The sequence below is a fragment of the Aethalodelphis obliquidens genome, unplaced genomic scaffold (assembly GCF_003676395.1).
Source record: "Aethalodelphis obliquidens isolate GAN/ISIS:26980383/991018 unplaced genomic scaffold, ASM367639v1 scaffold49, whole genome shotgun sequence".
Classification (NCBI taxonomy): Eukaryota; Metazoa; Chordata; class Mammalia; order Artiodactyla; family Delphinidae; genus Aethalodelphis; species Aethalodelphis obliquidens.
In genome coordinates this window covers 8,131,792-8,149,680 of record NW_020837993.1, presented here as the reverse complement: position 1 = coordinate 8,149,680, position 17,889 = coordinate 8,131,792, and the positions used below count along the sequence as shown (strand labels likewise).

The window sequence follows — 17,889 nt, the reverse complement described above, 5'->3', positions numbered from 1 at the left end:
ACAAAGAATTCAGAGACATCCCCTGTTCCCTTCACTCAGTTTTCCCAAAGATAACATCTTACATAACCACAGTACCTTGTCAACATTAGGAAATTGATTCAGTACTGTTAACCCAGTTATAGACCTTATTTGGAGCTCAGCAGTTTCTACATACATTCTCTTTTTAGTTGTGTATTAATATGTAGAAATGCATTAACCATCAGTGTTAAGGGATCATCTTTCACCAATGAATATTGATGGTATGCAAGATTCTCAGATGATGTGGTTTTATACATCCTGTGGCTGCCTAAAGATAAGGTGGAGTCGTTGGCATTCATGAATATCCTTTATATTAATTACTTTGTCCATACATTACTTAACTAAACAATTAATCAATCCTATATCAAGTGCCAACTGGAGATACAGAGATGGTGACATTGCTCTCAAAGAACTCACAGAGGGAGATTGAAAATAAAAAATCCACAATGACAACACAGTGTTGCAGACCATAGTACAAATGAAACAAACCAACATTACTAGGCACCTACAAGTGTCTGGCAATGTACCAGGCATTAGCGATTAAGTGGTCACTAAGATGCATGCCTCTCCTGCGCTGTGAATCTTACTGCTGTGTGGAGGAGACAGGCCATTAAGAAGTACTGACAGCAGAGGGCTCTAACAGGGGGTTCAGAGTGGGTAGGTCCTGACCGGGTCAAAGGGTGCAGGACAGTGACTCAGGAGCATGTCATGTAGTCCAGTCAGCATTCCAAGATATTGAAACTGACTACTTGTGGGATCTTTGGACCAGCTGCTACTCCATTTCATTCAGAGCTTATGTATCATCTAGCTTTGCTGCAGCATTTGAGCAGATGTCTTGGTCTCACAAGAACAGTCATTGTTTCTTAGAACTGACTCAAAAGTCAGTCTTTGGTATCATACCTGCTATGCCAGATCCCCCCCATCAGCACTGGTGGGCCTGGTGCTGGGCTCACACAGGAAACAGTTTGGAGAGGGCTCTGTTTTCTAACAGTAAAGGGGAAAATGTTCCCTAGGGCATGGTTGGTAGCCAGTGCTAGAGAAACAAAACCATTGTATGTTTCTTTCTTAACAAATTGAGGTTCTTTACTCAAACTGTGACAACATTGTCACCAGAAAGCTCACTGCAGATATGATCAGGGGCCCCTCCTGATTAGAAACCCTCAGTTGCTTTGCATTAGATTGAAGGTAGCATCTAAAATTCTTGCTGCGGTCTACAAGCCCCTACATGAACTACCTAACCTACCTACGTCCTCAGTTTCAACACATTATACTTTACTTCCAGTTCCTAGCGGTCCAGTCACACTGGCCTGTTTAATGGTCCTTTAACTTGCTAAGCTGTGTTCTACTCCTGGGCCTTTGCAAATTCTGCTTCCAGAAATGTTTTACCCCCATTCTCTAAACATTCATCTATAACCTCATTCTTCAGGCTTCTCTTGTAAGACTTTCTATATTGAAGCACTTGTCTGTATCAAGATCCCACTATGAGTCCCATTTTATCCTCACTTATACTCCCCATATGTATTATATAGTATGCAATCTTGTCTTCAATGGTGTGGTTATATATGTGTCTCCCCCACTAAATTGTGAGTTCCATGAGGGTAGTGATGATGCCTATTTTTGCCATTATCTCCTCAAGACTCAAAAGTATTTATTGAATGAATTGTTGAATGGAGGGATGAATGACTAAATGAAATAATGACATATCCCCTCATTTCTCTTATAACTTTAGGTACTGTCTGTCACAAACTGGGATTTGGACATACTTTTACACTGTTTTGGGATCCTTTGTTTTAGGCTTATTTCTGGTGTCTTCTCTTTCTCCAGTTCAGGCAGAAATAGTTTTTCATAGGAAATCATGGCTGATGTGATTTTTATCTTAGATTTTTGCCTACTCCCATAGGCTTCTGCTTTGGATATTTTATTTGATAGAGTTGTCATTTCAAGGCCACTTCTACAAGTGGCATACCATGGGTCAGCTGCCTATCTCTCATCAAAGTGGTGGCCACTCCTTTGCAAAGAACAGCCCAGAGCTGCTTTGCTAATCTCAGGGCTCTGAATCATGAGCATGACACTTTAGTATGCTGGGGATCTGCAGCAGATAGGTCCCGCACACCCTCGAAAGACTTTGTATTTTCTGGATTCTGGATCCAAATCCTGTCTTCACTGGCTTCAGGATGGGAGAGGCCATTACTGGGATGAAGGAGGCTCATTTGTGGAGATCAAATCAAGGAGGTATTTGGAACAGGGGTAGAGATACAAGTCAGGGACTATTTCTAAAGAGAAGTGATCTTTGAGCTGATTCTAGATTGATGGTCAGGGTTGAGTTAGTTCTATGGGAATGTGTGACAAGCGGTAAGAGTGGGGCAGAGGGTGTGTGCAAAGGTCTTGGAGAGATGTTTGGTGAAAAGACTCAACCGAATCTCTGGAAAATTTGGATATAAACACATATCTCTTAAAAAGAGTGGTCCTTGCCCTATACCTCAAATTTGAATTATCTAGATAATTGCTTCAATTTTGTGGCTGATATCTCTCCAGTCTAAGCATATGTTTGTAATCAAATATAGATTATTTATCTTAAATTTAGGTAGGGAGGTAACAATGCAGTGTGAATTCTATCCCTTTCTTAGTTGGTGTTTATAAAGGGGTGTGTGTGTATGTGTGTGTGTGTCTTTATACTCATTTGTCAGTCTTGCCCAGGTACAAATAAAGATTGAAAGGACTGTTTATGGTAAGAGCTGTATTCTGGAGAGTTACTGCTAATGGTGACTTTGCAGCTAGTAAAGAGGCAGCATGGCCTGACAGAAGGAGCTCAGATTTTGAGTTCAAGGCCTGGGGACAAGGATCAATTTTGCATTTACTGACTTGTGACTTTAGGCAAGTGACTTAACCTCTCTGAGCCTCAATTGTCTGCCCTCTAATTTTGGGGTGATAATAAAATTATTTGCCTCATTTATCTCATAGTGTTATTTATATGATATAATTTATATGAAAGAACTGCAAAAACCATGAAGCATGGTAAATGTGAGTCATCAATGTTATCGAAAAATGTACTCAAAAAAATGTGACAAGTTTCAGCAAGGAAGTGCTGTAAGTGTGGAGGATACCTTCCCAGACCTAATGTCATTTGAAAGTTTAGGATATCTCCAATACAGCAGCAATGTGGCAGCTAGACAGTCAACCATTTCAAAGAGCAATGAAAATGTACATTTATTATGTTGCAGGTTTATAATTTACACAGCAGTTTAATGTTGTAAAAGTTAAGGAGAAAGCCCCCAAATAAGGACTGGTAAGAACTTTTGATTTTTAGCAAGAAAAGTATCAAGTAAATTTTCCTGAAATATTTCTGAGTAGCTCATTTTGTGGTACTATTGGAAATTACGTAACATTAGTATTGCTTTATAGGGTATAGTGATAAACTTTCCCAAAAGGTTTTATTTAACCAGGAACTGGGAGGAAATGCAAACATATTTTATATGTAACAAAAGACTATCACAAACATTAATTTTAAAATATAGCAAATCTAAACATGCATGTTCAATTCAGCATTAAGAAACTAGTGAGATCCTTTTGCTAATAAAAGTGATTTTTTGAGAAAAGCAAATAGGGTTCACAGTAAAGAAGAGAGAGTTGGATTTATTCAGACTACACAAGCCCAGGAAGTGTCTGGTGGGTCATACAAACGGGTTACACGTGAGTGGCAGGGAATTTTTGACCAAGCTAGATTTTTTTGTTTTCTTTTCTTTTTCCTTCTTTTCTATTTCTATCTTGCCAGTTGGGACACTTATTTCTTCCTTTACTCTTGAGACTCTCATGAATGAAACTAAAACAAATATTAAAATATTGCACATGGAGAGAAGAAATGGCTTTGGGAATGCACCAATATCAAGTGATTGCATTCATTGGCTCACTGGTCAAAACCTTAATCAGCTGGCTTGTGTAGGAAGCTGAAGAATATTTTCTTGACAACTTATGAGATCAGAGTTTTAGATCTTGAAAAGACAAGAATTTTGGGGGGGGGGGGGGGGGCTGCAATCCACTTAAAGATGGCTATATAATTTATACATTGTGTAGGGTTAGCTTCAACCACCCAAGAGTAGAGACTGAATTGGTGTTCCAGAACCAACTGGGGAGATAAAACACACATTATGGTCACTTGGAGTCTCACTGGACATAAGGTCGCCACAGAACACTTTGCCAAAGTGTGCCGGTGTCTTCACTGAGTCTGAATGCTGCCCAAGTATTATCACCTCATCCACCCCAGAGCTACCCAGCAGCTACACGGCTCTTCAATATCAGTGTCCTGCTCTCACCACTACCTGGGAAAATTTTCTCCTTTTTTAGTAGAGAGTCCTTTCCACGGAAGTTAACCTGCAGTTAGGGGTCGCTTACCTCAAGCCTCAGAATGCACACACTGCATCTTTAAGAAATAGTTTACTTCTGAATCAGTAACGCACCAGACAAAGCAGCCATTACTTATGCATTCCTGCATACCCAGCAAGGTGAAAATAATAGAATAAACATCATATACTTCATTATGATATCGGTTTACACTTCCAGGGTACACAAAAAGAGGCCATTTCATCAAGCTAATTGCCTGAAAGTAAAAGAGAGAGAACTTTAGCTATTAGTCTATTATGGGGCTTTTTTCTTAATCACAAATAGGGGCCATGTGTCCCTGGGGGGATGTGTATTCTAATTTACAATTGAACTACAGATCAGAGCAATCAATCTTGGACAGCACTTTTACAGTGTAATTGCTGCAACATAACAAATAAGAAAAAAAAAAAAAGGAAGAAGAAGAAGAAGGCCTGAGCTTCAGCTTGAGGTGGAGATATTTCCAGGCACTAGTTCAGGGTGGGAGGGAGAGAAGAAACGCCTCAGACATGAATATGCAATGAGGGCTCATTAGCGGCCTAGTGTTGCCATGACGAATGGCATTATCCCCGGCCTGGTGCTGCCTAAACATGAATTTTATAACGACCCATTTATCATGACTTGTCATGGGCTTTGGTACTGTACTTTCTTCCAGCTCACACAACTTTCCCTATTCTGATGGTGGAAATCTTTCTTTTTATTATTACTGTTTCCTTTTGTATTGATTTCTGGCTCTTCACAGCAAGTGTTCACACAGAGCCACGTGCTGGTGAGTGATTGTGACTTCAGAAAGTTGAGGAGCTACAACCTGATTACTCATTCCATCTTCTCTATAGTCACATCATTGAGAAAAAAGTCAGACTCCACTTTTAAAGAAATTTCTTAATGTGGGAGCTTTTCTGTACTGTAGTGTTCCAACACTGCAGACTTTTTTTTAAACTTAAAATTAACCAGGTTTGTCTTCCGTTCGATTATTTTCTTCCCTTTTTTTGTACTTCAAGGAACTTTTCATATCTTAAAAGTAGAACTAAAAAGTTTTGGGGTTTTTCTTCCCCCAAATCTTGGAGTCATGACAAAAAAGTCTAAGATGAAAATGCTTGAAAGGTTTTTAGTGCTTAGTGTTTTACAAATGCATGAGTTGATTTCTCACTTAGAAACACTCTTATCTTGTGGGAGGAAGGTTGGCCTGTTCGTTGATGACAATATCTCAGGATGTATGTTTTGCTAATAAGCACAAAACCATAAAATCCATCTCCCTTGATAGAAACCACGAGGTCTGTTTGAATATTTAGCAGCCAGTTTGCTATATGCAAACTTTTGAGTCTTTGCCATCGGCCAGGAGGGTGGGTGAGTCCATCAAAGTGAAGTGCACCAGTGGGTCAAGAATATGGTTCTAGATTGGCAGAAGTGTCCTATGGTAATACAGACACATTCAATGGGACTTACGATTCGTCTATTTAGTTACCAAAGAGAGTATCCCTAAAATTATTTCTCCATTCAGCTAGATGAAGTGCAGGAAGGGCGTAGGTGCGCAAAGGAGTATAATCTGGTGTTGTTTTGCACACGCAGGAATTATAGCCATTCCTGTATACAATTTGTAAGCAGTGAATAGTTGACCAGATCTTTCTGAGTGTGGTTATCTCTATTGTGCCCCTGGATTCCATATGAACAGTAACAATACTTTTACCTATTAATACTTAAACATTAACCATACATTAAATAATTGTAAAATATTTTATAATTAATGAAAATTTGTATCTGCAAAGCATTTTGCGGTTCCAAATTTCTTTCATTAGATCCCCAGGTTGACTGGGGACAGGATTATTATTCCCATTTTGAAGAAGAGAAAATTGAGGCTCAGAGCTTAAGCGATGAGCTCAAGGTCACACAGTTAAAATGGAAGTGCTGGGGCTCAATGTCAAGTCTTTCAATTCCTAGGTCAGTTCTTCTACATACCCAAAGTCACCAGGGCAGAAATTGTTCCTAAAATGTCAAGTCATCTCTTTTGGGATTTAGTAAGTTGGGAAAGGAACCCATTGAAAAGGTGGCCATCATTTACACTCGAGAGCCTGTGATTCTCCTATACTATGTACTAGAATTGAAATTAGCACATGCATGTCAATTAAGTTGCCATTCCAGTCATTTAAGTCAAATTATCTTTCATCATTTAAAAATGCAGATAGGAAGTGTTTTGTAACAGAAAGACATGAGCACCATTCTAGCTGGTGGTCTTGTGTTATGAGTCTGCTGGGCGTTACATTTTTTGTTTCTTTGTGTTTTCCCCCATGAATGAATTAAACAAAATTTTTAGAAAAAAATTTGGTGAAGAAAGGATTCAAATATTGGCAAACGATATTAAAGAACACTGTGATTATGACTGAACAGATTAAAACTGTGTCTGTATGACACCAAACATCTGGATGAAAATGGAAAAAAATAGTAAAAAACCTTGATGTTTTGTTTACTTGACACCATACATCTGGATCTTTAAAAACATCTGGGCTTTTGACTCTTTTTCTCCCAGGTTTTATCTGGGTGTTTGATATCATGTACAGAAGGGTGAAAAATTAAAAAAAAATTAATATGGTCATTACTGAATTAGATAAAATTATTGTATTTAATTAATATTCAAATATTAACTAATTATTCTGTTTAACATAACATTTACTGACTACAATTCTCCACCGGGCAAATAAATACAGAAAGAAAGATATAATTAGGTGATTTAAGAATAAAACTTGTCTTCAGGCATATTGAAATCTTGGTCATAGTTTACTGACAGCAATTTCCTTGGGCAGAAATCTTTTTAGGTGCTCAGACAACAATTTTCTCTCCTGGTGAGTAGTTTCCATGTTTTATGAGGATCTGTTAATTTACAATGTGTTTTGACAATAGTAAAATTTCATAAACAATAACATATGAGATACATCTAGTAATAGACGTTTGCTTTGCCAAGTGATTATTCCAGCCTGATAAAATCAGTGTAAACCCACTCTCGTAAGTAGCCTTCTGATATGCCCGAGGCTGAACCCCAAAGAGGAATCAACTGAAACGAACTTCAAAGACTTCACTGCAATGAAAAGCACCTTATGTGACTGACATTTTTTTGTGATCTCATCTAAAAAAAGTTATCATAATTATTGAACATTTCCTCTGTAGCTTATTCTCAATCCAATCAGTTATAATGAAAATAGTCTGCTTGCTTTTTAGATTCTCAAGTTTTCGAAATGATTAGTGCTTCCTTGAGATATCCCATTAATTGCACACACAACCCAGATGAAAAGCCTGAAACCCAAGAGTATATAAAAAAACATAAGGTTGTTGCAATTTAAGTGCCTTCTAAAGATCTAATTTGATTTTTAAAAGCAATTCTGCAGATATGAAAATTAAAGGCAGGCAGAAACAGATATGGTTTAATGAATGTGCAGGTTAAGAAACATTTAGAGGTTTCAGTAGCCTTCCTCTGAATTTTTTCTTTTCTTAAATTTAGCTGTTAGGTTGGAAAGATTGGTCCCACAACACAATAGAAACTGCTGAATTTTATGGGTTGCTATTTCCTTACCAAATTGCCCCATTTTTCTTGCCCAACCTATTTCTGAAGCAACGCGGTATTTCTGTGTGTAGACGTTCAATCCTAGTACCTGTCAATCAGATTTCAAGTTCTAATAAAGTTAAAGGGTCTCTCCACTTGATTTGTCTTAGTTGCTTCATCCGTGAGCCCATTCACCCTCTCACCAGGAGCAAATTGTGCACTTATTCTCACTTAAAGAAAGAAAGAATGAAAGAAAAAAAAATTAAAAAAAAAACCTTCTACTGGTTCTAATGACATCTTCAGTCATTAATGAGTTAATAAAAATCTCAAAGTCATCTGGGGCTAGATAAGGAGGAAGAAAGAAAAGTATTGTACTGTAATGACAGGCTCGCTGGCTGCCCTCTGAGATGTCATGAGTCAGTCATGTTAAGAATGTGTGCGTCCAATCATCTACTGATTTTTATCAGCAAGCCCTCCAGCGGGAACTGACAAGGGGCAGTTTGGGAGTCACAATGAATAAACAATGACTTTTTGGATTGTTGGGGGCTGTGTAATAGAGTGAGGGGTTTATATATACTAAAACATGATGACATTAGCAATCAATATACCAATTACCGTACAAGTTATTGGATGAGGCATTCACGGGTCTTCAGCCTCCTTGCACTTTGAAGAGGCCTTGAGCAGGGAAGAGACTCCCTATGCGCAGAGGCAGGCAGGGGTCCAAGACCTGAGGCCCCAGTCTAAAAGGCAAGCCCTGCTCCTCTGGCGGAGGTAGTCCAGACCTGGATGTTTTGAATGGCTTGGGGAGTTTATTAAAAATAGAGATTCCCGAGTCTCCTTCCTAGAGATGCCATCTCAGGAGTCTGGGATGGGGCTGCCACTTGGTGTTTATAACAAAGGCTCCAGGCAACTCTGATTAGGCAAGTTCAGGAGCAAATTCTCAGGCCCCTGCCCAGTCCCACTGAAACAGAAACTCTGGAGATGCGGCTCAAGATCTGTTTTTTTTAACACAGCCTCTAGGTGGTTCTGATGCTCCCTACTGTTTGAGAACCAAGGCTGTAGAGCAAAGACTCTTGCCAGGGGGTTGTCACCCAACGCTATCATTCATGTCCTCTCAGGCACCTCATGGGTAATTTTCTACTCATACTAGTTAAGAGGCTGAAGTGTGCAAATGATTGACTTAAAAAATTAAATGAGGGTAGGTCCAAGCTTATCTCCATAATCACGTCACTCTCATTCACTTGCACACACCACTAGGTTTTCTTGCATGATATTGATGTCTGAGTGATTTTGATTACAGAAGGGGAAGGAGAAACTTGGCTTGTGTTTTATTATTTAAAATAGAGGACTTCCCTGGTGGTGCAGTGGTTAAGAATTTGCCTGCCAATGCAGGGGACAGGGGTTCAACCCTTGGTCTGGGAAGATCCCACATGCAGCGGAGCAACTAAGCCCGTGCGCCACAACTACTGAACCTGCTCTCTAGAGCCCGAGAGCCACAACTGCTGAAGTCTGTGTGCCTAGAGCCCATGCTCCACAACAAGAGAAGCCACCGCAATGAGAAGCCCGCGCGCCGCAATGAAGAGTAGCCCCTGCTTGCTGCAACTAGAGAAAGCCTGCACGTGCAGCAACGAAGACCCAGCGCATCCAAAAATAAATAAATAAATTTATAAATAAAATAAAATAGAAAGGGTAAGTGGGTTTGTGAGTAATCTTACATAAAAAGGAATCTGTAAGAAAAATCGAGGTATGTGAAGCATTTATTTACTAATAAATACAACTGATATCCATCTGTGCATTCAATGCTCACAGGTGCTTGTGTACATTAGTGAAATCTACTTACAAAAAGAAATATCTCTATATATGTGTATATATCTATATCTGTAGAACATGCAGCTACCCCAATTAGGACAGGAAAGTGTGTACGATTCAAGGCTGGTGTATTGCAAGGAGGAGGCCTTCTTGCAGTGAGGTTAGAGATTTCTCTTATTTTGGCAGCGTTTCTTACTAAAGGGGCAGTCCAGAGCTTACTAAACTTATGAAGGAGGTGGACTGGTCTGCCAGATGTGCAGTAAGTTTAAATCAGTGTTTCCCAGAGTATGTTTCAAAGAACAATTTCCAGGTTCTAAGTGTTAATACAAAAAAATTAAAAATGTCTGGGGTCAAGTGAGAAACACTAGATACACTGAACTAGCGGGATTGTTTGCAGCAGGGCCTCTAACACATTTTTATGTGCTGTGATTCTCCAAGAGTGTTGTTGCCTAATGGATGTGATCAGCAAAACCCTTTTATAAAGGATAATCTTGTAGAATTAGTGTTTAGGGGAGTAACCTTTAGGAAACATGCATTCACATCTTCTAAGATGGCAAACACCTGTGGGTAGAAGCTAGTTATTCTCTGTGTTGTGTAATAAGGAATCTCTTTGTTATAATTTATTAAACCCTGTATGTCTGGTGTCCACATTAATTATGTGGTGGCTTGAAGCCAGCAAGCAGGTTTGTGTAGTCATCACCAAAGAGTTAAGTAAGCTGTCCAGCTGCTGATGGTCTGGTTAAATCATCCCTGAATTGTTGGCATATGTCCCAGAACAGGTACTCATTAAAAACAAAAACAAAAACAAAACAAACCTGGATTTTACTACTGAGATTACATTGTGTTTTCACAAATGAGGGATAATTCCATTACAGTTCCTTGCATGTACCCAGAAATGTTATACAAAAGCAGATGTGTACCTAGGCTGGTGTTGGAAAGTCCTCTGCCCTTCCCCCTCTCCCCCTGTCCCCCCAGGCCCCAATGACAGCATCGCCCTGTTTCCACTGTACTGGGGTCCAGATGGTGGCACCTGTGGCAGCATCTTGGCTCCTACTCTGGCTACTCCTGAAGGTGACAGGAGGTTGGGGATGTGTACCACGAAGGTCAGGCCAGTAGGGATCTTAAGCACATCCTTGGTTATAAACGTCTCCTCTTGAAGCTCTTGCCAGAGCTGGCCAACTGTTAATTCTTGCTGGAGACATGATGTCTTATAAATGTTATGAAAGAATATCATTTTTCCTGTAGAAGTGAAGGTACTTTTTATTTTCTTTATTTTTTAAAAATAAATTTATTTATTTTATTTATTTATTTTTGGCTGCATTGGATCTTCGTAGCTGTGCACGGACTTTCTCTAGTTGCAGTGAGTGGGGGCTACCCTTTGTTGCCGTGCGCGGGCTTCTCATTGTGGTGGCTTCTCTTGCTGCAGAGCACGGTCTCTAGGCACACGGGCTTCAGTAGCTGTGGCACACGGGCTCCAGTAGTTGTGGTTCGTGGGCTCCAGAGCACAGGCTCACTAGTTGTGGTGCACGGACTTAGTTGCTCTGTGGCATGTGGAATCTTCACGCACCAGGCTTGAACCCATGTCCCCTGCATTGGCAGGCGGATTCTTAACCACTGCGCCACCAGGGAAACCCAAAGTGAAGGTACTTTTAAGGCCATGTTAAGCAAAGGATTAGTTTCCCAAGTCACATCTGTAAGTCACATGCTTGCCTATAAATCTCTTCTTTGCTAAAATCCCACCCCATCCCGCCATGGTGACACAAGAGTTGAAGGAATTCTCACGTGGAAGAAAGAAGAGAACTGACATTTGAAAGATGGGGAAAGATGAAAAATAAACAAACAAAAAACCTAAACATAAAACAATCCCATCACCCATGCTAACATTTGTCAGCTTTTCTTCATAGTCCTACAGGTCTATGCAAGACCCAGAACTCATTAGGATGTGTCTCTGAACTACAAATAATAGAGCAGATTCAACTTTGGGAGGTCTAAAAGCCCTTTTTTCTCATCTCCTCTGTAAATATATCCTTGTTGACACAACGTGGGCTTCCCAGCTTTGGAGCTATAAGGCGTTGGTGGGAGGGGCTTCACTTTCCACTCTTGGAGGAAAGAGCAGAAGTTCAGCAAAGTTAACCGAGGTCTACCCACCACTTGTCTGGTTTGTTATGGAGTTGAATATTTCTCCCCTCTCTATTCTTTGAAATGTTTTGAATTAAAATAGCTTACTCAAGGTCACTGAAGGCATATGGTCCTGCTCAAAACTTTAAACAAAACATTAGTTTTTACAACCTTTTGTAATTTGGTATTGTATACAACATGGTTATATGCAGAGTTTCTGTAATCTTTTCAGTGGGTGACAGAAATATGAGAAGCAAATTTATAAGCCATTTAGTGAAGCATTTAATCAATTTCATGCATAGGAAATAACTCCAATGGCTTTGCTTTATCAATCTTTCTCTCCAGGAGAACTCCAATCCACGTGATCTCCAAACACTGGCTGGGGATGGAGGTGGGGGAGTGGGGGATGATGGAGAGCAGGGACAGGGCTGGGGAGGGGTGAGAGTTTTCACAAACCTTGTGAAGCACTTCAAGTATCAGGGACTTCTGAAGTCTGCCTAACTGGGTTGCCAGCAACTCTGAGCCTTCTGGAGGCTGTTAATGTATTTCAGAAAGCAAGCACGGGTCTAATGTTTAGAGGAACTTTTCAAGGCCTTTTACTGCAAAGTTATTCATTAAACACCCTTTCTCCATAGTGACTCTCATGTGCTCAGCATGACAGACTGTTCAACTTTTAGGTTCAAAGAAATATTCAGTGGTGATTACTTTCAAACACATGAAAAATAAAACGACTTACATGAAAACTTACTTCTGAGAGATAAGGAGTCAAAGCAAGGTGACCAAAATAACTGAAAATCCACCAGAGTGGACTGTTAGATGTATTTAAGCATTTTTCAGAATATTTGAACTGTCTTTTAGGGTTCATGTTCTGATTCTCTTTTGGATTGCTTAAAAGATTAATCCAGCTCTTGGCTACGTAGTGGGTTAATATTTTCTTTTCTGTCATGTGCTAGAATCCCTCTTATAACACTTTACCCCAACACCATCAAGTTTTTAAGTGAAAAAGTCCTAAGGGATCAAAAGAAGATCTTGCGATAATCACTACCAGCTAAACTATATTAAAATTGCATCAGCTCTACCTCGTCCTCGAAAATTAGAACTGATAGAAAGGTACGATAGACATAGTTTCTAATTTGGAAGATAATTTGCTTCCACTTATTTCTAAACAAAGAAAAATATTTGAGTGAATAAATTCCAATCTAGATTATTTGGAGCTGATTTGAAATCAGTGCCACTGATGGATTTCATCTCAGGAGGATATAATGTTTCACGCTCCCTTTTAAATATGACATAAATGAGGATGTTCCTGTGTTGGTATTTCAGTAGCATGCCCTTGGATACTTATTTTGCCAAGTTATTTAAGCTGTGAGGGCTGCACCGTTATATTGAACAGAGTGGCTTTGGTAATCATACATAAAATTGGTAGCTCTAATGGAGATTGCCAGTGGAGGTTTGCTTGTCTGTCTGTCTATCATCTATTGCTATTCAACCACTAACCCCTGGATTAAAGCTCACTTGACTTAAAAAAAAAATTATTTTAGAGGAAAAATGTCTTTGGTATAAAACATGTGTCATATTCTAAATATCATGATGCACTTGATATTTTCACTCATCAGTGTCTTGGAGAGCTTATCTTGTTAGTGAACAGATACACATCATGCTTTCTGTTTCTAGATTGCCCATGTTATGGCTAGTAACATAGCCATATTATTCCTGTACAATCAATATACAGGAAGATTCTTTTCACCTTTTTGCTATTATAAACAGCACTGCAGCGAATATCCCTGTACATACTTCCTTATGTGCCAAAATATTTCTCATGTGCTCATATGCATAATACTCATTTGCTATGAGTATTTTTCTAGCATGGCTACTTAGAGTGAAATTGTTGGATACGCATATTTTATGTTTTAATAGTTACTGCCAAATTATTTACCAATTTTAATTTTCAGTGAGTCCTACCAGAATCTCTGATACAACTTTTCTCAACTCTACTTAAACTCACACGTCACTCAGTCACTCTCATTTTTTCTTTTCTTTTCTTTTTTTTTAACATCTTTATTACAGTATAATTGCTTTACAATGGTGTGTTACTTTCTGCTTTCTAACAAAGTAAATCATCTATACATATACATATATCCTCACATCTCCTCCTTCTTGCATTTTCTCATTTTTTCTTTTACTTTTTTTTTTTTTTTGGTGGGGGTGTGTACGTGGGCCTCTCACTGTTGTGGCCTCTCCCGTTGCGGAGCACAGGCTCCGGACGCGCAGGCTCAGTGGCCATGGCTCACGGGCCCAGCCGCTCCGCGGCATGTGGGGTCTTCCCAGACCGGGGCACGAACCCGTGTCCCGTGCATCGGCAGGCGGACTCTCAACCACTGCGCCACCAGGGAAGCCCTCATTTTTTCTTTAACATTGCCTTTGCTTCTCCAAGAAGATGGAGAACATCCATTGTGACTTTCCCACTGAATTTTCCTTCTTCCAGGGCAGGCGGGGCCAGGCAGCCTAATCACTTACCAGATGTTGAGAAATTGGGTGGCTCATGTCCACTGAGGTAGTCAGCCATTCAGAGATTGGGCAGCATTAGTCAAAAAAACAAACCAAACCACACCTATTGGTCCTTTTCAAATGTGGTCAGAAAGTCAATGACACATTTCCATTTCAATCACAACATTCGTGCCCAGGTGCAAACAATTGTTTCAGCCAGTTTGATACCTGAGGCCTATAGATTTTTACTATTTTAGAAGATGGCCTTGTAACAAAGTGGTGTTTGCTTAGGACTTCGGGCCTGTGAAGGAGATTGTCCTGAGAACATATTGCTAAGATCAACTTTCTTGTCCCCTTCACCCAATGATTTCTGTTCTTCTCTTACACACAAGTCCTCCTCTCCCTTCTTACTCCTGCCTCTTCATCCAGACCCTTCTCACCAGCTTTTAACCATCTGTGGCTCCCTAGTTACTTAGCCTCGGCAGGCCCTTCTCTCTTCCATCCATTTCACCGAGCTAAAACCTTTACAAAGCGCAATCTGGTTTTGATTTACTCCTGCTTAAAATACTTTCTTATTATCCAGACTCTTTCTCCTGTCATTCAAAGCCCTCCATGATTTATCCCCAAACCATCTTTTAAAACTTATTTTTTCCTTCTCCTTTGCTGATCATCTACTTAGCAAAACAACAACAACAAAAAGTTGCTTCCCGCTGCATAGCACAGGGAGATCAGCTCGGTGCTTTGTGACTGCCTGAAGCGGGGGGATAGGGAGGGTGGGAGGGAGGGAGACGCAAGAGGGAAGAGATACGGGAACAAATGTATATGTATAACTGATTCACTTTGTTATAAAGCAGAAACTAATAACAACAAAAAAATCTAACTCTGTCATTTACTAGATGTGTAGCTGTAGAAAAATTAGTCACTTTGCTTCATTAATAAAATAAAGATAGTAATAACTAAAAAAAAAAAAAAAAGTTGCTTCCCTCAACTTTTCTGCCTCTCCACCCTTCTCATGGCCTGAAATGCCAGAGGAGCCCTTGTCCTCAAAGGTGGGCTACTCCTTGAGGCTTCTACTGTCATCCTCATGCTTCACCTAAATAAGTGTCACCATTACTGAGGGGCCAATGACAGGTAGTAGAACAGAAAAGGGAAAACAGAAGTCAGATGTTGGGCTGGTTCTCAGTGCAATGGCTGGATTGAGTGTAATCTAAATAAAGGTTAAACAGATTCTATGTGAGGGATAGTAATGTGTTTTCAGCTCTACAGTCTAAAACAAAGTGAGAATGTAATCAAATTACAGCTTTATTAAAATGTTAGGCTATAGCAAATCTCTAGTCGGCTCTACCCAAGTGCAGGCATCAATCAGGAAATGGCCTACTACGTAACCCATGAATTGTTTGTAACTCAGAAACTTTCAGTGCAATGAAGCTAACCCCATATGTATTAGTAACTAATATATTTTAGTCTATATTATTTATAGTAATTCATACATGAAAATGATACTTTTGGGTCTCAATAGAACATGTACATTCAGCTGATTTTTTAAGATAAGGATAAATTTTATATAATTTTCTTTATACTTTTCTGCCTGGTCCCTCTTGTGACTAATGATATACACTTATGGGTAGGCTAATGGAAGTTAACAAAGTAATCCTGGCTATTTTGGGCCAGTTTTTTCTTTTCTTTAAGGATAATTGTTCAATATTGGGATTGAATCTCTAAAAATCTCTAAATGAGCTTTTAGAATTTATTTCTCATAATGAAAAATTGGAAGCCAACTCGATGTCCAAGAGTAGTAGATTTATTCCATACACATAGCATATCAAGATTGCAGTAAAAGGCTATGAAGTCTATAGCAATATCGAAAAAAGTTTGTGATGTACTCTTAAGGAAAGTTAAAAAGCAAACCCATAAATAAACTTAACTTTATATATATATGGACCACGAACTTGTCAGGATGGTAGACTTTCAAGTAATTTTATTTATTTAAAATTTCTTTTAAAGTTACAATAATGAGTTATACTGGCTCTACTGCCCCTAGCTGAGTAGTGAGAATTGGAGCAGAGGAGGATAATTCCTTCTTCTCTTATCCCAGGATGGAGGCTGGAGAGGTTCCCCAAGCCGGGAAGAGAACAATTGCAAACAAGTAGAAACTGCCCCAGTTGCTCTCGAGGAGCCTGGTTTAAACAAACACTTGTAAGAGAAACCTGAAGCTTCAGCACAGGGTAGAATTCATCATAGCTTCCCCAGCCACTGTAAACACACCCAGGATTATCTTATAAGGGGGCAAAGAAAACCAGCAGATGGGATTAGAAATGTGGGAAATGGGAGAATTACTGGGAATTTAGAGATGTGCAAATGGTGATTTACTTTCCAAATATTTTAAAGGTGAATTTTGGAATGCTTGAAACACTTGATAGCCCGTGAATTAGATGTTGAATTTCAACAAAATTTAAGAGAAAATTTTAATTGAGTATTTTGTAATCCTTGATCAGAGGGTGATGTACATCGAGAACACTAGACTGGGAAGGAAGTTGGAGATAGAAGCCTAGCTGGCTTGGAATCCTCATGGGTTCGCTAAGAACAGTCTATGTCAAGTTGCCTGATTTTTTCTGATAGGATTAAGGTAAAATAGGAGAGGGATGTTGTAGACCAGTGCTCTTCAGACTTGAATGTGGAGAGGAAATCACTTGGGGGAATCTCCAAAGTTTCTGATTCAGTAAGCATAAGTCTATTTTTTCCAAGATTCCCATGTAATTTTCTTGTTCAATCTCATAAAAATCAACAGCTTTAGACATTGCATCACCAGTCACAAGATCATTAGAGTTTTGATTACAACACAGATATATTTGCAACTAGTTGAATCTTTATTTAATCCTAGATGAAGTTAATTACTTCCACCTCTGTACAACTTCCATACCTTGCACATACTTCTATTATTGCATTTTCTATCTTTGTGTGCCTTAGCTTCTCCTACCCATGCCCTCCTCACCCACACACCCTCGCTGGACTTTGTATGCCTGGTTACTTGCTTTTGAACTGAATTAAACACTGACTTGCTCTGAGTTTCTGAGCTTCGGGCTCTCACTTGTCTATGGACATGATAATACCTTCTCTATCTCCTTTGGCAAGGATCAAATAAGAAGCCTGAAGGAGTGTCTAGAACCTGATGTAAACCGGTAAGCTTAGGTTCTAGGCTGCTCTCTGCTAAACCTGATGTGACCTCAGACAAGTCATCTGAAGTCTCTGACCCTCTCTCTCTTTTACCAAAAGGTTTTAAAAATATGAAATGCAGGGTTAGTGTGGGAGGGGTAAATTAAGAGTTTGGGTTTAACATATATACACTACTATTTATAAAATAGGCAAACAACAAGGTCCTACTTTATTGCACAGGGAACTCTACTCAATCTCTTGTAATAAGCTATAAGGGAAAAGGATGTGAAAAAGAATATATATATATATTTATATATATATATATATATATATATATATATAACTGAATCACTTTGCTGTATACTTGAAACTAACACAACATTGTAAATTAACTATAC

At 39.3% G+C, this 17,889-nt stretch overlaps 1 long non-coding RNA gene across 2 annotated transcripts in view; it reads left to right on the top strand.

Moving 5' to 3' along the window:
- The window catches only part of LOC113607643 (uncharacterized), a 44,594-nt gene that overhangs the window by 14,494 nt on the left and 12,211 nt on the right, over positions 1-17,889 (top strand). The gene's annotated exons all lie outside the window — the stretch shown is intronic.